Below are 23,412 nucleotides of genomic sequence, written 5' to 3' on the forward strand. Positions count from 1 at the left end.
CGGTCTGCTCATCTATAGACCCCCGGACTGCCCCTCGACACGCACCAGCGAACTTTGGGATCTAATAATCCAAAGCTCCCTAGCCCACCCTCACTATGTGGTTCTCGGTGACTTCAATGTCCACGCCGACAGGCCTGATGGCCTCCAGACTAGTCAACTTATCTCAACGCTACAAGCCGCTAACCTAACGCAAATTATCTCAGAACCCACGCACCGAGCTGGCCATATATTGGACCTAATTTTCTCCAACGTTTTGGACTCTACTTCCCTTCCTCCCTTACCCCTGGTATGGACGGATCATTTTTTAATTCCCTTCTCCATCCCCCTTCCGTCCTATTCCCAGAAAACAGGCAAACGTTCCTACATATGTAGAAATTGGGCTAAATTATCTGCTAACACCTTATGTCCTGCTCTTGCAGCTGCCCCCCCCCCCCACTGACATCGGATGTGAACTCCGATGCAGTGCTGTTAAACCGCTGGATAGGTAACACAGTGGAATCCATCGCTCCTGCCAAAACTGCCACATCTCGCAGAGAATCCCCTACTGCCCCCTGGTTCTCCGCAGAGTTGATGGAGAAAAAAAGCTATTGCAAAAAGCTGGAGCGCCTTTGGAGGACAAACTATTGTGAAGCAGCAAAAAACTGCTACAAAAAAGCACTACGAGGCTTACATCAATCTATAAAAAAAGCCAAAAAATTATTCTTTGTGACTTCCATCCAACAAGGTGAACAATCTAGCAAAGAAGTTTTTAAGATTGTTCAATCCTTTTTTAAACCAAGAGCCATTGACACTGAGATTACCCCTTCAGAGAGACTATGCGAAGACATCTCGGACTTTTTCGACAAAAAAATTATCCAGGTCTATGAGACCTTTTCAAACCCCACGCCCACTGTAATGGCGGACTCAGAAATAAAAGTTTCACCACCTCCTCCCTTGGCCCAACTCCATCACATCTCCCGTGAAGAGGCCATGAGTGAGTTAAATAAATGTAAATCTGGAGGCCCAGACGACCCCTGTCCGCCAAAACTCTGGAAAATGATGTCGGCAGCTATTGTTGAACCTCTTCTTCATATTTGGAACACATCCATTGAAACTGGCATGTTCCCTGACTGCTGGAAAATGCCACCCTCCTCCCTTTAAAAAAAAAAGCCAAATGGTGCTCCTGACGACCTGACCAACCTGCGCCCTATTTCCCTGCTAGCAGCCCCCGGAAAAATGCTCGAGAAGCTGATTCATATTTACAACAAGGGGTGGTGAGGGACAGAGTCTCTGAATTAAACAGAATACTCTCACCCAGTCAAGAGATCAGGGCTAGATCCAACACCGTTTTTTAGCTCACTGCACCATCCCAGTTTCAGAACCTGGCTGTATGCAAATTAGTCTGTTCCTGTCCCAGTGCATGATGGGAACAGGGCAAACCAAACTACAAAAGCCAATTCTTACACTGGGAAGGAAACAAGCTACCGGGGACCGGTTTCTGGCATTTCAGCCTCTTCGGCCCGGCTTGCTTGAATCCTGATGGTGCAATGAGCAAGGGACTCACATCTGAGTATACCCTTCCACGCTTAGGGTGGACAAAAATATTTACAACAAGGGGTGGTGAGGGACAGAGTCTCTGAATTAAACAGAATACTCTCACCCAGTCAAGAGATCAGGGCTAGATCCAACACCGTTTTTTAGCTCACTGCACCATCCCAGTTTCAGAACCTGGCTGTATGCAAATTAGTCTGTTCCTGTCCCAGTGCATGATGGGAACAGGGCAAACTAAACTACAAAAGCCAATTCTTACACTGGGAAGGAAACAAGCTACCGGGGACCGGTTTCTGGCATTTCAGCCTCTTCGGCCCGGCTTGCTTGAATCCTGATGGTGCAATGAGCAAGGGACTCACATCTGAGTATACCCTTCCACGCTTAGGGTGGACAAAAATATTTACAACAAGGGGTGGTGAGGGACAGAGTCTCTGAATTAAACAGAATACTCTCACCCAGTCAAGAGATCAGGGCTAGATCCAACACCGTTTTTTAGCTCACTGCACCATCCCAGTTTCAGAACCTGGCTATATGCAAATTAGTCTGTTCCTGTCCCAGTGCATGATGGGAACAGGGCAAACCAAACTACAAAAGCCAATTCTTACACTGGGAAGGAAACAAGCTACCGGGGACCGGTTTCTGGCATTTCAGCCTCTTCGGCCCGGCTTGCTTGAATCCTGATGGTGCAATGAGCAAGGGACTCACATCTGAGTATACCCTTCCACGCTTAGGGTGGACAAAAATATTTACAACAAGGGGTGGTGAGGGACAGAGTCTCTGAATTAAACAGAATACTCTCACCCAGTCAAGAGATCAGGGCTAGATCCAACACCGTTTTTTAGCTCACTGCACCATCCCAGTTTCAGAACCTGGCTGTATGCAAATTAGTCTGTTCCTGTCCCAGTGCATGATGGGAACAGGGCAAACCAAACTACAAAAGCCAATTCTTACACTGGGAAGGAAACAAGCTACCGGGGACCGGTTTCTGGCATTTCAGCCTCTTCGGCCCGGCTTGCTTGAATCCTGATGGTGCAATGAGCAAGGGACTCACATCTGAGTATACCCTTCCACGCTTAGGGTGGACAAAAATATTTACAACAAGGGGTGGTGAGGGACAGAGTCTCTGAATTAAACAGAATACTCTCACCCAGTCAAGAGATCAGGGCTAGATCCAACACCGTTTTTTAGCTCACTGCACCATCCCAGTTTCAGAACCTGGCTGTATGCAAATTAGTCTGTTCCTGTCCCAGTGCATGATGGGAACAGGGCAAACCAAACTACAAAAGCCAATTCTTACACTGGGAAGGAAACAAGCTACCGGGGACCGGTTTCTGGCATTTCAGCCTCTTCGGCCCGGCTTGCTTGAATCCTGATGGTGCAATGAGCAAGGGACTCACATCTGAGTATACCCTTCCACGCTTAGGGTGGACAAAAATATTTACAACAAGGGGTGGTGAGGGACAGAGTCTCTGAATTAAACAGAATACTCTCACCCAGTCAAGAGATCAGGGCTAGATCCAACACCGTTTTTTAGCTCACTGCACCATCCCAGTTTCAGAACCTGGCTGTATGCAAATTAGTCTGTTCCTGTCCCAGTGCATGATGGGAACAGGGCAAACCAAACTACAAAAGCCAATTCTTACACTGGGAAGGAAACAAGCTACCGGGGACCGGTTTCTGGCATTTCAGCCTCTTCGGCCCGGCTTGCTTGAATCCTGATGGTGCAATGAGCAAGGGACTCACATCTGAGTATACCCTTCCACGCTTAGGGTGGACAAAAATATTTACAACAAGGGGTGGTGAGGGACAGAGTCTCTGAATTAAACAGAATACTCTCACCCAGTCAAGAGATCAGGGCTAGATCCAACACCGTTTTTTAGCTCACTGCACCATCCCAGTTTCAGAACCTGGCTGTATGCAAATTAGTCTGTTCCTGTCCCAGTGCATGATGGGAACAGGGCAAACCAAACTACAAAAGCCAATTCTTACACTGGGAAGGAAACAAGCTACCGGGGACCGGTTTCTGGCATTTCAGCCTCTTCGGCCCGGCTTGCTTGAATCCTGATGGTGCAATGAGCAAGGGACTCACATCTGAGTATACCCTTCCACGCTTAGGGTGGACAAAAATATTTACAACAAGGGGTGGTGAGGGACAGAGTCTCTGAATTAAACAGAATACTCTCACCCAGTCAAGAGATCAGGGCTAGATCCAACACCGTTTTTTAGCTCACTGCACCATCCCAGTTTCAGAACCTGGCTGTATGCAAATTAGTCTGTTCCTGTCCCAGTGCATGATGGGAACAGGGCAAACCAAACTACAAAAGCCAATTCTTACACTGGGAAGGAAACAAGCTACCGGGGACCGGTTTCTGGCATTTCAGCCTCTTCGGCCCGGCTTGCTTGAATCCTGATGGTGCAATGAGCAAGGGACTCACATCTGAGTATACCCTTCCACGCTTAGGGTGGACAAAAATATTTACAACAAGGGGTGGTGAGGGACAGAGTCTCTGAATTAAACAGAATACTCTCACCCAGTCAAGAGATCAGGGCTAGATCCAACACCGTTTTTTTAGCTCACTGCACCATCCCAGTTTCAGAACCTGGCTGTATGCAAATTAGTCTGTTCCTGTCCCAGTGCATGATGGGAACAGGGCAAACCAAACTACAAAAGCCAATTCTTACACTGGGAAGGAAACAAGCTACCGGGGACCGGTTTCTGGCATTTCAGCCTCTTCGGCCCGGCTTGCTTGAATCCTGATGGTGCAATGAGCAAGGGACTCACATCTGAGTATACCCTTCCACGCTTAGGGTGGACAAAAATATTTACAACAAGGGGTGGTGAGGGACAGAGTCTCTGAATTAAACAGAATACTCTCACCCAGTCAAGAGATCAGGGCTAGATCCAACACCGTTTTTTAGCTCACTGCACCATCCCAGTTTCAGAACCTGGCTGTATGCAAATTAGTCTGTTCCTGTCCCAGTGCATGATGGGAACAGGGCAAACCAAACTACAAAAGCCAATTCTTACACTGGGAAGGAAACAAGCTACCGGGGACCGGTTTCTGGCATTTCAGCCTCTTCGGCCCGGCTTGCTTGAATCCTGATGGTGCAATGAGCAAGGGACTCACATCTGAGTATACCCTTCCACGCTTAGGGTGGACAAAAATATTTACAACAAGGGGTGGTGAGGGACAGAGTCTCTGAATTAAACAGAATACTCTCACCCAGTCAAGAGATCAGGGCTAGATCCAACACCGTTTTTTAGCTCACTGCACCATCCCAGTTTCAGAACCTGGCTGTATGCAAATTAGTCTGTTCCTGTCCCAGTGCATGATGGGAACAGGGCAAACCAAACTACAAAAGCCAATTCTTACACTGGGAAGGAAACAAGCTACCGGGGACCGGTTTCTGGCATTTCAGCCTCTTCGGCCCGGCTTGCTTGAATCCTGATGGTGCAATGAGCAAGGGACTCACATCTGAGTATACCCTTCCACGCTTAGGGTGGACAAAAATATTTACAACAAGGGGTGGTGAGGGACAGAGTCTCTGAATTAAACAGAATACTCTCACCCAGTCAAGAGATCAGGGCTAGATCCAACACCGTTTTTTAGCTCACTGCACCATCCCAGTTTCAGAACCTGGCTGTATGCAAATTAGTCTGTTCCTGTCCCAGTGCATGATGGGAACAGGGCAAACCAAACTACAAAAGCCAATTCTTACACTGGGAAGGAAACAAGCTACCGGGGACCGGTTTCTGGCATTTCAGCCTCTTCGGCCCGGCTTGCTTGAATCCTGATGGTGCAATGAGCAAGGGACTCACATCTGAGTATACCCTTCCACGCTTAGGGTGGACAAAAATATTTACAACAAGGGGTGGTGAGGGACAGAGTCTCTGAATTAAACAGAATACTCTCACCCAGTCAAGAGATCAGGGCTAGATCCAACACCGTTTTTTAGCTCACTGCACCATCCCAGTTTCAGAACCTGGCTGTATGCAAATTAGTCTGTTCCTGTCCCAGTGCATGATGGGAACAGGGCAAACCAAACTACAAAAGCCAATTCTTACACTGGGAAGGAAACAAGCTACCGGGGACCGGTTTCTGGCATTTCAGCCTCTTCGGCCCGGCTTGCTTGAATCCTGATGGTGCAATGAGCAAGGGACTCACATCTGAGTATACCCTTCCACGCTTAGGGTGGACAAAAATATTTACAACAAGGGGTGGTGAGGGACAGAGTCTCTGAATTAAACAGAATACTCTCACCCAGTCAAGAGATCAGGGCTAGATCCAACACCGTTTTTTAGCTCACTGCACCATCCCAGTTTCAGAACCTGGCTGTATGCAAATTAGTCTGTTCCTGTCCCAGTGCATGATGGGAACAGGGCAAACCAAACTACAAAAGCCAATTCTTACACTGGGAAGGAAACAAGCTACCGGGGACCGGTTTCTGGCATTTCAGCCTCTTCGGCCCGGCTTGCTTGAATCCTGATGGTGCAATGAGCAAGGGACTCACATCTGAGTATACCCTTCCACGCTTAGGGTGGACAAAAATATTTACAACAAGGGGTGGTGAGGGACAGAGTCTCTGAATTAAACAGAATACTCTCACCCAGTCAAGAGATCAGGGCTAGATCCAACACCGTTTTTTAGCTCACTGCACCATCCCAGTTTCAGAACCTGGCTGTATGCAAATTAGTCTGTTCCTGTCCCAGTGCATGATGGGAACAGGGCAAACCAAACTACAAAAGCCAATTCTTACACTGGGAAGGAAACAAGCTACCGGGGACCGGTTTCTGGCATTTCAGCCTCTTCGGCCCGGCTTGCTTGAATCCTGATGGTGCAATGAGCAAGGGACTCACATCTGAGTATACCCTTCCACGCTCAGGGTGGACAAAAATATTTACAACAAGGGGTGGTGAGGGACAGAGTCTCTGAATTAAACAGAATACTCTCACCCAGTCAAGAGATCAGGGCTAGATCCAACACCGTTTTTTAGCTCACTGCACCATCCCAGTTTCAGAACCTGGCTGTATGCAAATTAGTCTGTTCCTGTCCCAGTGCCAGAAGCTGATTCAGCGTCAACTGAACAGTTTCATAGAGAAAAACGGAATCCTACATGAAACACAGTCAGGTTTCAGGACCGGTTTCAGCACCGAGACGGCCCTTATTGAGGTTGCTGAGTCGATTAGATGGTCTTTAGACGCAGGAGCATCAGCTATGCTGGTGCTCCTGGATCTATCGGCCGCATTTGACTCAGTGGACCATGGAAGATTGATGTTGAGGCTAAGAGACACAGGTCTTGAGGGTAAAGCACTGAACTGGCTTCAATCCTACTTAACAGATCGCTCCCAGAAAGTTGCACTAGGCACCTTCTCCTCCAAACCAAAACGTCTCTGGTGTGGTGTCCCCCAGGGGTCTGCGCTCAGCCTGTTACTTTTTAATGTCTACTTGGCCCCACTTTTTACCTTGATCGCCAAATGGGGGGTCAAGGCAATCTCTTATGCCGATGATACTCAATTAGTCTTCCCCTTTCATGAAGTATCTGAGGTTGCTTTTAGCAAAATTAAGGGCTGCCTTCAAGATATAGCCAACTGGATGAATACTAACAAACTTACGTTGAATGCATCCAAAACGGAAGTATTATTCTTTGGAAAAAATACGTGTCCTTCTCCAGACCTATGGTGGCCCTCCGAAATGCGACCAGCCCCAGTCCCTGGAACCAATGCGAAGAACCTGGGAGTAAGATGGGATGTTAACCTCTCTTTCTCCTCGCATGTTCAGCAGGTCTCCACATGTTGCCTTCACAAACTCAGGAACCTTCGCAAATTTCTGTCTTTCCTACCGGCTGGTTGCCGTAAAACGGTAGTCCACGCTACAGTTACCTCTAGACTAGACTACTCGAACGGCCTCTACCTTGGTCTGCCCAAATATCTGGTGCAGCGCCTGCAGACCGTGCAGAATGCGGCTGCGAGACTCATAAAATCGATTCCTTTTAAACATCATGTCTCTCCGCACCTGCGGGAACTGCACTGGCTCCCAGTGGCGAGCAGAATTAAATTCAAAGCTCTTACTCTGGCGTTTAGAGCACTAAAAGGCATATGCCCTAACTATTTAAAACTTAGACTCCCCCGCTACCATCAGGAAAGACATTTACGCTCAAACTCCCTGCTTCAGCTAACCATACCAAGAGTTAGGAAGGCCAGACTTGGGGGCAGATCCTTCTCTGCCGGCACGGCGAAACTCTGGAACGCCCTGCCTCTGGATATTCAATCCACCTCGACATAAGCAAGTTTTAAGAAACTCCTAAAGACCTGGCTTTTTATGCAAAAAACCTAAGCATTTCACCTAGTTTCTGTCTTAAGCTGAAAGCTCTCTACTAGCGCCGGGACACCTCCTTGTGAGGTAGCTGTTCGCGCTTTACAAGCATCAGTATTATTATTATTATTATTAGTATTCCTACCCTGCCCCCTTTTCTTTTTTAATGTTTTTTCAGGAACTCGGCTGAAGCCAAGTCCCAAGATAGCTGCCAACACTTCCTGGTTGAAGTGTTGGCAGCCATTCAGACCTCAGCACAAGATTGGGAGAGTTTGAGGTTTCTTCGAGTCCCTATCAGCCGCGGTCTGCAGTAGGAGTTCTTGCAGGGCAGTGACGTGGGGAGAAGGAGGGGCAGGGTGGGGGGTAGTAATGTATGGATTACGGAGTTTAACAGGTAAGTAAACATATAAATAAATAAAACGAATTTCGTTGCACGCACTGCATCGCATTTGGTGATGCCATTACGGCTTGATCAAGCTGTAATGGCGAAATGCGTCGTTTTTCTACTTGCCAAATAAATTCTTTGCCAGAAGCCCTGGGTGTCCAAGTTTTTCCTTGATTTGAAGTTATTTTTGGAAAAATAAATAAATTATATATATATATATATATATATATATATATATATATATATATATATATATATATATATATATATATATATATATATATATATATATTTTGAATTACTCGTTACACATTCCTTCACTGACAAAAACGAGCTTAGACCCAATTCGTGCTTCAAAGTTTCTTTATTGCCACCAAGCTAGACTGCCATGACGTGTTTCGAACGTCCCACGGCCTTGATGATATGACCATATATATCACACCTCCAGGACATCTTGGCATTTATTTCAGTGTACTGGCAGCATATTCCTTACGTGTTTCGGCTAAACAGCCTTCTTCACAGGTGACCATAATATATTTTGTTAATGGCTCAGAGCCTTAACTCCCCATGGACATGTGACAAGGATAAAATCCTACAGTTCCCAGCATGCACCAGAAATCCGAATACAAACCAAGAACTGTGTACTGTGTACAAAAGTAATGCTTAATAGCTTTTTCTTACACAGTTCCAAGATGTTGCTAATAAGTAAAAGTGCTGTTGAAAAAATAATAACAGTCACAGTGTTGCTCATTTTTTGCAGCCATCAGGTTAATATCTCTTTTTGAATGCACAAATCCGTCCCAGTCGGCAGGAAGAGAAAGTACTCCTCTTCTCCCTTTCTATCCTCCCTGACCAGCATCTCAGGGTAATCCTTATATTTACACGTAGGCAAGAGGGCATGCTCCCCAAAATGAGTCCAGCAGAAAGTCTCCAAATGTTGGGAGCCCCTATCCCTGAGGGCAGCTTTGAAAAAGGGTATGAAGAGTCCTGTGTGTAAACATCACACCAAAGAAAGCCACAACTCCAGGACATCTTGGCATCTGATGCTCTTTTCCACAGTGCCCAGTGGACCAGGTGTCCACCCTCTGCTAAATTCCCCCCTGGCTTTGTCTTAGTTTAAGTCAGGCTATAAGTACGTGCACGCCTGGCAGTACAGAACCAATGGGAAACAGCAAGAATGGCACACATGGAAGATGTGAGAGCACAAAGATTTGCATTAAGGCACATGGTAGTACATCTAGCTATGCTCACATGGAACAAGTGTACATAAGAAGTTATTGTAATTTTGGTTATACATAATCAGCACTACCGTGGACCACTTGCCCATAAAACCTGTTCCATACCTGGTCTCCAGTTTTAATTGTCACATCTTTTCTGGTCAGCTCGTCGTTGTTGGTGTCCTGGTTTGTTTCTTGTGTAATGAACATGGCTTCGACGAGCCCCCACTTCAGCAGCGTCACCTCTGCAGGGAATAAAGAAACAATGCTTATTTAAAGCTTTGAGAATACCGTTGCCCTCCCTGTGCCAAACTGGCACTCTTGCAAACTGGAGCGATGCAAGCAGGTAAAATAAAAAAAGCAAAAGGGACGTCTCCCCTAGGCAGATCTGTGGAGGAGAGGCGACTGAAGCAGCAGCCAAGCATTGCCAGGACTGGGTCATATGCAGAAGCACAGACCGAAAAGAGTGGTGGATAGGACAGACTGCCAATATCAAAGACAAAAAGAATCCTTGGATTTCTCCTCATGCAATGAACTTCTCTTATTAACTGGCTGCTTAAAAGTCTCTTTTTTTCTCACCCAGCATCACCAAAACGGATACTCGGCCACATAGAGTGTCACAGACTGGTGCATGTGGGCAGCAGACAAGTTACTGTGTTAACAACGAATTTATGATTAAACAACTACCACTTTAATAACGAGTGCCTACAACAGGAAGGCTAAACAATGAAAAAATCCTAACCACTATGGGGCAGATTTACAAGCCCCCTGCGCCACGTATGCATCATTTTTAACGTGGGAAAAATGACGCCAAAGTGGCACAAGAGGCTTGTAAATAAGGCCACATGTATTCAACCACGACTTACTGAACCACGAAAATGAACCTTTTTCCATATAACCGGAATCTACCGCGTTCTTTATATTATTAGGCAGTGAGCACTGGGGGAATTTGCTTTGAGTCAGTTCAAGAGGGTGCAACAGAACACTTTGCAGACAGCAAACTGAACGTTACAAGGCATCATGGTCTGGGACTACCGACCACCCCCTCCCTATCATGCAAACACCACATATAATCCCCGTAGTAATTTGACCAGGTGAAGGATTTCTTTGGAAGGCAGGGGGTCTCACGACCCCCCGGCCGTATTTATTAAAATATGAAATCAAAATAAAATTGGAAAATAAACATTATTTCATAATTATTAAATGCAAAATTCTGACATTAGATTACAGCAAGGTAGACAGGTATGAAGGGCTAACCTTAACAAATGTCTAATACAGCGTGTTCCTAACCAAATCTAACACCCTACTTATCAATTTTGCATTAAAAAATTCTGAGGCCTACGGCAAGGTCGCTAACCGGTGTCAGATCCTTTTCCAGCTGCGCCCTCACGTACGAGTGCGCATGCGCAACAAGGGCCCGGTTACCGGGAGAGTACGTACCTCTCCTGGTTACCCTCGTACGCACCGTGAACTCCATTTAACCATAACAGGAGGGCCCTTACACTCGCGCCATGTGATGACGTCATAGTGTATGTGCGGGGTGGCTACCAGCCTGAGGAAAGCGTGACTCCCTCCCGCGCACCCTTCCAAGCAAGCGGATATCCTGCCCCTGAAGTTCTGGGAGAGACCAATGGCCCCTCACCCTGGGCGACCCCATTCGATGAAGGACCTTAAATTGCTGCTCACCGATTATGACCTTACCGCCACAGGCCAGCATAGTTGACCGACTATCTGGCCCCCGCCCCAAACTGCCTACACAGAAAGGTCAAACCTACCTCGCAAAACCTTCAAACCATGCCAGTATCTTCCTTACTAATAGGTCATTACCTGCCCCAGTCAAGTGGACGCCATCCCGTAAGTAGAACTGATCTCCCCAGATGCACCCATGTGGGATACTCTGCAATTGAGGTGTTTGAAACAGCTTCTCGATCTCGTTGTTGACCCTCTTTACCGAGTGATTCAACGCCCTTACTGATTCGCCTTCCCCCCACTAAAGTCTAGGTATCAAATGCGACCAAACTATGGTGCAAACAAGTACCTAGAGGGCTGCGCATTTTAATTTTTCCCTCATTTGAGGATTTGGATAGAGGCCACCTCAAAGAATGGGAGAAATTATTGTTCAAATCCTCTATGGGCATGATAGACATCTTGATCAGAGATGCGGAGCTAAAAAGGGATAAGCTGCTAATAGATATTGCAGCATTAGAAAAAAAAATTGATGACATGAATCTTTCAGATGTAGTACAAAAAAATCTGGTCATACTGAAAGAGGAGATACAAAAACATCAGCTTCATCTGAAAGAGAAAAAATTACAAAAAATAAGAAGAGATGAGAGGGACTACCAGATTGGCAGGGTGTATACCTTTGCTCGAAAATTTGATAATGTTAAAATGGCAGGACACATGAACAAAGATGCTCGGTCAGTGACCACCAAAACTCCAAGTCTGTCAGAGGCATCAAGTATCAGTAGCATTACAAGTGCAGAATCTCTAAGCCTTTCAGAACCAACTCCCAGCACTAGTACAGATCCATATTTTTTTTTAGAGCTGCAGAGATTCCGCAAAGGGAACAAGCAAGCTCTACAACAAGAACGATTCACAAAAAAACAAGGAGGGGGAAATGTAGAAAAAGACCCAAACATAAAGGTGGGAATGACAACAAGATCAGCAGCACAAAATCAGCAACCATAGATTGTACTCATGTCAATAATGATCAAGACAATGTGAATGTAATTAATTTGTCTGACTATGAATTGTCCAGAACTGAAATAAACATTCTAAGCAGAGGCCTTGGGTTTTGTCCATATGTTTATCCTAATTTTACATCATTTCATGTAAGTTGTTTCAAATTCACAAGAAAACTAAAATTGCACAAATTTTTTCAAGATAAAAAACAGATACAATTGAATACAACAGAATTAGATACATTGGGACAAACCCACTCAATCAAAGATATAAAAGCAGTACATCTATTAATGACTATGGGAGATCAGGACATATCGATGTCATTGGAAAGTTTGGCTTCAGAACTCAGTCTTGACACATTTGATGGTTCAGATAGTGGGCTAAAACCCAAGTCCAGATTCACACCACACTTACCTAGCAACAACTCTATAGTAAGCATGGGCGAATTTTGCGAATCTCGCGTTCGCAAATTTTGCGGATTTGCGAACTCGCAATCCGCAAAATCCGCGGATTTTTTTTTTTGTGTTCGCGCGTGTTTCTGCCAGTTCGCGAGGGTTTTTACAATTTCGCAATTTGCGAACTTACCTGTCGGGTCGCAAGTTTTGCGAACTTGTTGTTTCTACGTGTCCAGCCTGTTTGGGACACTCTTCTTCACCACTGCCACTCTCTGACTACTCATGCCACCCTCTGGCCCACCCATGCCACCCTCTGTTACATCACCACACCCTCTGGTTGTCCAGTGTACATTATTTTCGGCAAAGCAAAGCACACCTTCCCTGCCTCAAGTGACCTGAATTAATTTGGGGCTGATTAATGTGTCACAGAATATTTTTTTAGCTGGCACCTGCTTCCTTAGTGCTTCCTGATTAGTGATCTTTTGCACTTGCTAAGTGCTTTCATTGTTGCAAAATTAGTTACAACACCTGCCCTGCCCCAACTGACAATAATGAATTAGGGGCTGATTAATGGATTTTAACTTCCAGCCTGGCTCCTGCTTGTCTCCCTTAGCTGTAATTCAGGACCTTTGTGGCATATGTGTAACTATTCTGAGGTTCAGAGCAGGGTCACATAATAGTTGCAACTGGCAACTGAACTCTGGAGGGGCCCCTCAGGAAGCACTACAGGAAATGGCTACTAATGATGAGCCTGAACTTTTGAACCTGGTAAGTAGTTTCAGTTTTGCTAAAATCGTATTTCTGCAATTTAGCACTTACTCGCGGGGTGCGAAGTTGTACTGGCAAGCCGCGAACTCACGCGAACAGTGCGAGCAAGCCATAAAATCCGCTGCTCGCGGATTTGCGGATTTTGCGGGAGATTCGCGGATCTCGCGGATTGCGAATTTACCGAAAATCCGCAAAATCCGCGAGCGAAACGGATTTTCCGCCCATGCTTACTCTATAGATCGTTTTCAGGAACTGGTACATGAAGATCTTTACCATTTGGAGGACAAATGTAAGATTGCATATCATAAAGACAAGTACAATCTGTCTCGTGAAGAGAGTGATGCCTTGAACAAATTAGCCAGTAATACCTCCCTTGTCATACGTGAGGCTGACAAGGGAGGTAATATAGTTCTCATGAATAAGATGGACTATATCCATGAGATAGATAGGCAACTAGCTGATGAAACCACATACACACTTACCTGGCAATCCAACAAGATCAACAATCACATTAATTGAGACACAACTCAAACATTGGAGGGGTAAAGGACTCATCTCAGAGACAGAGTTTAGATATCTATTCAATGATACTCCTACAAGTCCTTGTATATATGTACTTCCAAAAGTACACAAGCAGGGCGAGTTCCCCCCGGGAAGACCAATAATTTCCGGGATTAATTCAACAACAGAAAAAATATCTGAATATATAGACATGTACTTACAACCCCATGTAGTGAATCTGCCCTCGTACATAAAGGACACCTTAGATGTCCTAAGTAAGATATCCGATGTGGAATGGACAGAAGGCCATCTATTGGTTACAATGGACGTATGTTCACTGTATACCTGTATACCAGGAGAAATGGGTCTTAATGCGATTGAACACTTCTTGGACAGCCGTCCAATTTAATGTTATGAGCACACAGTAATGTTACTGGACTTGATAAATCTGGTTCTAGATAATAACATCTTTTTAGACAATGGTCAATGGTATCGCCAAAAAGGGGGTGTGGCAATGGGGGCTAAATTTTCCCCCTCGTATGCCAACCTTTATATGGGACTTTTCGAGCTGGCACATATGTGGCATAATTGTCCAGAATATCTATTGGAACATATCCTTTATATGGGAGATATATTGACGATGTTCTGCTCTTTTGGGCGGGATCGAAACAAGAGCTGCACTTATTCTGTACATTCGTCAATACTAATAGTTACAATCTGGCCTTCACGATGGAGTCAAGTACAAAACAGGTACATTTCTTAGATTTGACTATCCTTGTGGATAAGAACAGGCTTATGACTTTACCCTACAGAAAAGAAACGGCGTGCAATGCTACACTGCACGCAATGAGTGCTCATCCGTTATCACAAATAAATGCCATACCATTTGGTGAGATGTTACGCATTAAACGTAACTGTAGTGTAGAATCGGCTCTGAACAAAGAACTTGACAATGTTGAACACAGGTTTGCAAAGAGAGGATATCCCCTTGCTATCATTAAACAACCAAGACATAAGGTGAATCAAATTAAAAGATTAACCCTACTGTCTAGCATAAATGGTAGACAAAAAAGAAAAAAATTCAAGAAATTGAATTTTATACACCTTATTCCAGTGCCAGCACGGATGTATTTAAAATACTGAAGAAGCATTGGCATCTTTTGACACATGACTCAGATCTCAATACTGTAGTTGGTAACAAGCCAATTATCACACATGCGAGAGGTAAAACACTTAGACAACATTTGTGTCCAAGCTTTATACCACCTCTAAGGAAAGAGAATTGGCTACGAGGAACACAAAAAGGTTTCTATTGCTGTGGAAATTGCAACATATGTTGTTTTGGGTTACATAAGAAAACTGAGTTCAGGTACAATACAAAAAGGACGTATCATATAAACAGTTTCATAAACTGTAATACTAAGTTTGTGATCTACTGCATTGTGTGTATGTGTGGAAAAATATACATAGGGAGTGCCATCAGACCCCTTAAGGATAGAATTCAGGAGCACATACGCGCCATAAAAAAACAACAATCCCCAGTATCCACTGGCAGTACATTTCAATAACATGCATAATCTAAATGATTTACATAAGCTAGGTATGCATGGTATAGAGAGCATTGATATGGGGCCAAGAGGTGGTGATAGAGTGTCATACCTACGCAAAACAGAGAGTTTGTGGATTATTAGACTGTGTGCTGTGGAACATGGTATCAATATTGTAAAAGATCTTCATGAATTTCTCTAATTGATACTTATTCACAATTCAAAAATGTAACTGAGAGTTAATAAGAGTGAAATGTAGAATTACAAATATAACAAAGGACTATCTTGCACGTAGTAATATGAGCACAAACACACAATATACTGCAGTCCAATGTGATTTTAAATATATGGATGGATTATTGATATGAATTTGAACTATGCGTGAAAAACAGTGCAAAGGTTAACACAATACTGTCTGTGAAGGTTTTCTCTCCCAATCTTTACACTAAGGAAACTAATCTTTTTCTTTACCTAGATTGTATAGTGGATGATGGACACCTGGGGCACGTATGTTGTGTTGGTGGAACAGATGTAAATTAAATGCATTAAAAACAGTGGGCCTTACCATGGGCAGTTTATATTAATTACAAAAATATTTAAACGTAGGTTAATAGATCGTTTATCTTCACATCGATTATGTATGTGAATTGCAACTCATTTCTACAATTTAGACAGCACATGGAATATAAAAAAATACTTATATCTAAAATAATTGAATTTTGATGATTTTAAATGACTCCTTGAAAAAATGGATACATTTTCAAAACAATCAGACAATAGGTGAAATCTAGAGAGTAAATGATACTTTCAGTATGGGACTGGGTATCGATAACACATTTACAAATGGCGACTGTCCTCGTCAACATATAGACAGGACGTGAGGAAAGTACACAGACTTAGTCCGCTTTTCATGTTTACACAAATTATGGCATTCCCGACTGTTGAAAAACAACCGTGCAACGCGAGGTTCAGTTGAGGTACGAATAAAATCTTGGCGGTGAAACTATGGCTAACGGTCTTTGAAACAAAAAGGTAAGATCCATTTATAATTTGAGCTTTTCCACCATGAGTTTACCGAAAGGTAACTCGTTACAGCATCTCATATTGGTGCGATTTAGAAACGTAAACTTGAAACGGCAGACAACAACTTTCATGCTGCCTTTATATCCGCTATATACGGATGAAGCGTGAGGACAACGAGCGTAATCATATTAACGTAGGCATATATATTTCTTGTCTCCCTTCAATCCATGCAATGTTGGTCGACAGACGGTGGGGATCTATCAAAATCCAACGTAAATACGATGCTACTCATGATGAGGCTCCATTAACGAGCTTAAATGGAAAATGACGATATATCTCGAACATTTCACCTATTGATGTGACGACATTCGTTTTGATGGTAAGGACACTTTTAGACTTATTAATGAATAGGGCAATACTCTTATTCTGTGGCAAACACGAGGGGTAGTTTTTTGCCGCAGTAACTTTTATATTGTTGAGGAATTAAGTTTTAAATAAAATCACGTTTCGAGAGATATATGAGGAATGGCTATGCAGTAATTGCATTGGTAATATAACTGTTTGAATTGGAAATAGAGACACATATATAGACAGAGAGACAGATTGTATCTATAAATATTACTGGTCTATATGAATGATTACCATGACATCAATATTTTTACAGAATGTGTTCTGAATCATGAACAACTATTATTGAACCACGAGTGTATTTTCTTTTTTGGTACAATTGGACTATTAGTTATACTCAAGAGATACAGCCCCATGAAAATTCTACTATTACATGATCTTGGAGTGATTACGTTAAGGTGAGACTTTTTATAGGATTAGGCATAGGTGTATTGCACAGGGTGATGGATAAGGTGCATATGTCCGGACTTAGCCCACAATAAATAAATAATGAATTACTGTATAGCTATAGGTACTGCCTTCTAAAATTGTATTAGGCATTTATGATTCTTGAAAGTTCCACCAGCGCAATTAGATGGTCTCTAGGAGAATTCATTCACAAGGGTGTTTTCTTTTCTTTTTACGTAATACTAAATGGTTTATATGTATAAAAATCTGGCTGATCACTTCCTATCACAAGCTAATTTGCATGTTAAGTAGATGAGTTAAATGTTTCAATTTGATTGAAACTGATACAGTGTCTGATGGACATGTATACACATCTTCTTTACAGCCTTGAAAAAGCCCTGTGGGCGAAACACGCGTCGGCTGTTATGGTGCTTCTTGTGAATTGTGAAAATTAAACAGACCTCAAGACAGAAAAAAGGGTGTTGTGGTGTTTCTTGTGAATTGTGGAAACTAAACAGACCACAAGACAGAAGATCTGATTGGACTATTTGATTTCTATATTTTGATTTTTCTGAGATACTTACATTTGGATAGGATACAGGGCGGTAAGAAACTGTGTATCAGTCTGGAGAAATATCCATACGCCCTCCTGTTTGAAAACAATGTTATTGGTGTGCTTAGGTATGCTTTGTCTATATGGTGCAAACCGGTAGCGACTTCGCCAACCAACCTGCTGCTGAGATAATCTCTTCCAACAGGACCCTTCTGCCCAGCATCACCAAATCGTTCACCCCCCATGTGCAGGGTAATCACTGAGGGCGGTGGGGTGTGTTTAAGCAAATCTGACATGAATCTCCTAAGCTGGCTAAGACAGTCTCCGCCCTCCGTCTACAACCACCTGAAAAGAAAACTGGCTTAGCACACTTCACATAAGAATGACCAACAACCCGTGCAGCCTGGGCGTACTTTTGCTAGCCAGTTTACTGCTGAGATTATCACTGCGGTCCGGCCCCTCCTGCCAAGTTTAACCAAATCGTTGCCACCCACCTGTAAGATAACAACTGAGGGCGGTGTGGTGTGCCTATCAAGTACTTCTCACTTCCTACTCAGGACGGACATACACCATCTTTGGAATCCCTGTAATTGCTGTGACCGGGCGTATCCTGGCCCTATACGTGTAAACCCAACCTACTTAAGTATCCTGCTCAAGTTGCAGAGTCTAAAGCTGGGGTTGTCCTACTCTTAGGCACTTTGACAACCCCTCTTGGCGCCACTACCTGACCTCCTACATCAGTATCATGGTGCACCGGATCTTTACACCTCCCACGTCGACGTTAATCGCTGTTGGTACCACCATACCATAGTCAGGCTAAGCCCTGTGCCAGCTTACCTTCCTACTATGGAGCCATCTAACACCACGCAGTGTTCATCTCGCAATGAGGGTGTTGTTGTGACAGTATACACCTAAAATGCAGGGCCCTGCTCCTTTCCCCCAACTGTCGACACAATGTGCAACATACCATTGTAAGGCTAAGCCCTGTGCCGGCCTACCTTCCTACTATGGAGCCTCCTAACACCATGCAGTGTTATTAATGAAAGGCGCCTGCAATGCATTGGCCTGCTCCGGTTCCCCAACTGACAACACAAATGGTTGACAATTACACACTTCAACTATAATGCATGGGTAGCACCTTCTCCCGCTGGCACCACTTGAGCCGTTGAATTGACCACCCATCACACTTGATGCCTTTTGCTTGACACTCCCGATCCAGGTGTACTGGCCCCCTTGGCTGTCCACTTCTCGCAGTTGTGGTGCGGAGCACTTCCCAGGTGTCCATCATGTGTATTTTTTCAAAATTTTTAACTTTATATTCTATTTCAATTTTTTCATACCGTTCAATATTAATATAATAACAATGTTTATCCCACACAGCTTAAAACAGAAACGAGGTGCTAAATGTTAGCCATGTCTCAGATATTTTACCACACTGTGCTATGATAAAACATTTAGAAAATGTTGACATGTTTTGCAACAGTAAATTTCTTCAAAGACTCTGCCCTCTTCAAGACATCACGTCATATGACCTGTAAATTCATTTATCTAAGTCGAGATGACTTAGTGTGGGAATTTTTTCATAAGTGGCAGTACAATCGGGGGTTACTGAGCTCAGATTGTCGCAGTCAGAGCCTTTTACCATATGTGTCTTGGCACTTAACCCCATTATTGAACCCAAAACTGAGAAGCAAGTAGGCACCATAAGCAGCATAAGCTGACCTTTGGGGAAACTAAGTCGAGCACTTTTTTGTTTTATTTATTTATTTAATTCGATTTTCTATAGCGCGAACTTTACCCAAAGGTGTCAGAGCGCTTTACATAAGAACAAGTTGCAAAACATAAGGACTTAGGATTACATGCGTTACATAAAAGATATAAACAGAAAAAAATGCAAATGTCCAAGATGAAGTCACACAAGGAAGAGATACAAACAGAAAGAAAAATTGCAAATGTACAAGTAGTAAAGTCACTCAAGGAAGAGATACAAATGGATAAACTCTAAGACTCACATAGGAATGGTAGAGAGTACAAAGGTCTACTGCATATACTAGTGATTAGAGTTATCTCTATATATATATATATATATATATATATATATATATATATATATATATATATATATATATATATATATATATATATATATATATATATACACATAGATTTTCTCAGGTCAAGACCCAAAAATCCAGGAGAGCAGAGTTCCAATAAGTGGGGTCAGAGGGGGCACGCAGTCACAGCACCAAGGGAGGTTGGGAAGGATGCACGGGTATGGAGAAAAGGCAAATCAGAGGATCATCAAGGGCGAAACCAGGGAAAGGGTAAAGGACAAGATGGCGGGTCAGGGTCCAGAGAAAAGCGGCCGAGAGCAGCAGCAAAATGGCGGCCAGGTCAAAACCATCCTTAGGAATTAATAAGTCAATGTGGAGCTAGTACTTTCTTATAAAGGAGAAATTGGAGGGTGTCAGAGATTATTTGCATAATATCAGTGAGGTGCTGCTGTTACAATATTGAAAACACACCACTAACCCTAAATAGTAGATGAAAACGCGTTTAGAATGTGCATGTGCATTGCCAGGTGACCTTGCGAAAGAGGGCATGAATGAGCTGAAACTGGATCATAAATTCAATGCTGGTCCAAAAAGGGCCCCCAAAAAACCCTTAAAATGTCCCTGGGGATAGTTAGTAAAATCTAGTTGTGTGGTAACCATGGTCTTGTTAATGATCCTTGTACTGACTGACAAGCTTTCTAAAACGTTAGCGAAGCAGTTCCCGTTTCTGTCACAAGGTGGCATTTCATGCTATGTTAAGTAGTGAAGTTTAATGAGCTTGGAAACGATCCCTACATCTCAGTTTCTTGAGACATTATTTTATAGAATATTTGGTCTAATGCTGTTCCTGGAATGTGTTTGATGTCTCCAATCCAGGGGAATTCCTAACTGAGGGAAAGACCACGAAGGCTGAGGTGGGGGACCAGTAGAGATAATTACGTTCTATTTATTTCATTATTTTTTTTATTTGTAAGTACACTCACATTTTCGTTATGGGTTTCCAGATAAACGTAGTTGGTATTACAGTAATTACATGGTACTGTTTTGTACACGTCCAGCTGGTCCCCTCTGTGTTGACTTGCTGGAAACTTAGAGACATGATAGAAAGAAGAGAGAAGAAAGGAGAGAAAGAGTAGAGGTAGGGTACAAGAAGTGTGTTATACCCTACTTATTTGTATAACATGTATTCCAGCCCTGCTGCCTCTAGCTGCTCAGCTGAAGTGTGAGTTGGTCTTAGAATGTTGGTGTGCCTGTGATGCGTGGAATGCCTGGGTGTCTGAGTGGGATGAGTGTTGACAGTTAGAGATGGGCTGAGCAGCTAGGCAGGCTGCTCCTGGTGGGGCTGGTACCACACTAGGCTGGCTGGAGTCAAGACTGATGTAACTTGGACTGAGAGATAATAAAGAAGACTTAAATATACATCCTGGCTCCTGGTGTCTACCTTCATAGGACACAGCATATTTTGGCGACGAGCGGACTAGGACCCTAGAGACTCTTGGTACAGCACAGAAACAAAAGAACTACAAAGAAACTACAAGTGAAACCAAGAGATCCATCAAGCTACTACAACTACAAAGAATGTATTTCCAGGCAAGCCAGCGCCAGTCAACCAGTGTCCTTCCAACAGACAGCCCCAATGAACACCACCAACTGACACTACAGCCTCAGAATACTACAGCCACCTAAAGGATTACAGTGAGTTGGAGGAGTAGTTCAACTACAACCGCATTTGGTGTTCCAGCACAATAGGATTACAGTGAGTTGGGGGAGTAGTTCAACTACAACCGCATTTGGTTTTCCAGCACAAAAGGATTACAGTGAGTTGGGGGAGTAGTTAAACTACAAATGCATTTGGTGTTCCAGCCACAAAAGGAAGAAAAAGACAATTTGAAAAAGACAATTTTTCATTTCAAAGATGGTAAAACTAACAGCGTACAGTTGCTGCACAGAAGGAGATTGCAGCAAAAGATGGTTTAAAGAAACGTGGGATCTGCCTCTGGTTTGTCTAACTCTGGATGTCCATTCTAGAGGCCAGGTGCCAGCTCAATGTCTTTGGGCACCCTTTGGCTTCTACACGTTGGTCCCGGTCTACATGGGTACAGAGATCTACACACGGGCTTTCCTCTGGTTTTGCCCTGCACAAGGTTAGCACATGCTGTCTTAAAGCAATGCTTTATGCCTGTCAAGAATTTCCATCTAAGTGAACGACTTCTATTTCTACTAAAGTTAGTATATCTAATTTGGACTATGTGCTACTTTGGAGAGTGCTGTTTAAGGAGGTGATGGTCAACCTCTTTGTTTGGACACTTAACGGAAGGTGTCATAATTCCTGTCTGCACTGGAGCAAACACAGAAACCAGCCCGTGTGATTCCCAAAGCACAGGGTGGGCAGTGGACATTTTCTGTGTATTTCTTCCATTCGAGTCAGTTGGTAAATCGTCGTTGCACAGCCTTACTCTTTAATTGTGCAGGTATGGGGATAAGCCAATTTACTTAATTTTTACGGTATGTGGCTCCCTTGGTCTTTTGGCAGTTAAACGCAACCTTCATTTTCAAATGTACACGCACGCGCTTACCTTTGACCAGCTTCTGGTCGCGTGCAGTCCTCCGGCGAAGTCCCCTGTGTTCATCTTCAGTGTGACGTGTACGGCTGTCTCGTCTTCTGGCTCCTGTGGAGGATTTGGTGCATGGACGCACCATGAGCCACTCAGCAGCAATGTCAACAGTGTGCCGCCATCTTGTGGTTGGCGGCCACTTTTGCCTTTCCCATTTGTTTGTTCCTGTTTGGTGCAGAGTTGCCGACCACAAGGCTTCTCCCATTTTGCCAACCACACTGTTTTTTTTTGCCGCGATAAAGTTTTCATTGAACTTTATGGAGTCCAGGGACAACGCGGAGTCTTCACGACTGTATTATCAGCTGCAATTGTCTATTTTGGAATATTCTTGTAAGAACCTCCATTTCATTGATGTTGGGAGCAATGTACTTTGGGCATGTTTTGATTCCTGAACATTTTGAAGTCCTGTCGATTTAGGAATCCTTCTGGGGTTTCTCTGTTTCAAGTATGTCGGAGACCACGTGAGTTGCGAGGACAAGGAGTGTCATTTTGCAGTACAAGTTTGTGATCGTCGTGGTGAAGATCTGTTTTTGGTGTTCTTGATCCATCGTATAGTGTTATGTACCTGTGTGCACTGATTGGCACAACTTTGGTGGTTTTTGCATTCCCTATTATAATGCCTATTGTGTACTCATTGTCTGTAGTATTTTTGTGTGACACTTAGCTCACAGGTGTGGAAGAGACTAGTCTAGCTATTTTGTTCATTCTGTTGTGTTTTTTGTTCCTTGTGCAGGGAAAGTATTTTCTGTTCCTTGTGCAGGGAAAGTATTCTTCTATCACAACTTGGGTTTTTTCTGGTGGGCATTATGGTCATCACAGTTGATAGCTAAGGTGTGGGATAGGTTTTGGCCATGTACATCTGTACATGGGGGATGGGTTTGTGTTTAGTTTCATCAAAGTTTAACCCTTTGGTAAGGGATTGGGTTGGGTTTGAGACCCAGTTAGAGACCTCTTTATGAGGTTTGGGTCATGGGTTAGTTCCCATACAAAATCGTTTGGTATAACCTCTACTCAGGGTTAGGAAATGGGT

At 43.7% G+C, this 23,412-nt stretch overlaps 1 protein-coding gene across 1 annotated transcript in view; it reads right to left on the reverse strand.

Moving 5' to 3' along the window:
• The window catches only part of LOC147717786 (complement factor B-like), a 472,008-nt gene that overhangs the window by 86,641 nt on the left and 361,955 nt on the right, over nt 1-23,412 (reverse strand). The window contains exon 15 of the mRNA XM_086924573.1: nt 9,573-9,691. The gene's annotated coding sequence lies outside the window, so the exon portion shown is untranslated. The remainder of the gene's footprint in view (nt 1-9,572; nt 9,692-23,412) is intronic.

Source organism: Lissotriton vulgaris, chromosome 5 (genome assembly GCF_964263255.1).
Source record: "Lissotriton vulgaris chromosome 5, aLisVul1.2, whole genome shotgun sequence".
Classification (NCBI taxonomy): Eukaryota; Metazoa; Chordata; class Amphibia; order Caudata; family Salamandridae; genus Lissotriton; species Lissotriton vulgaris.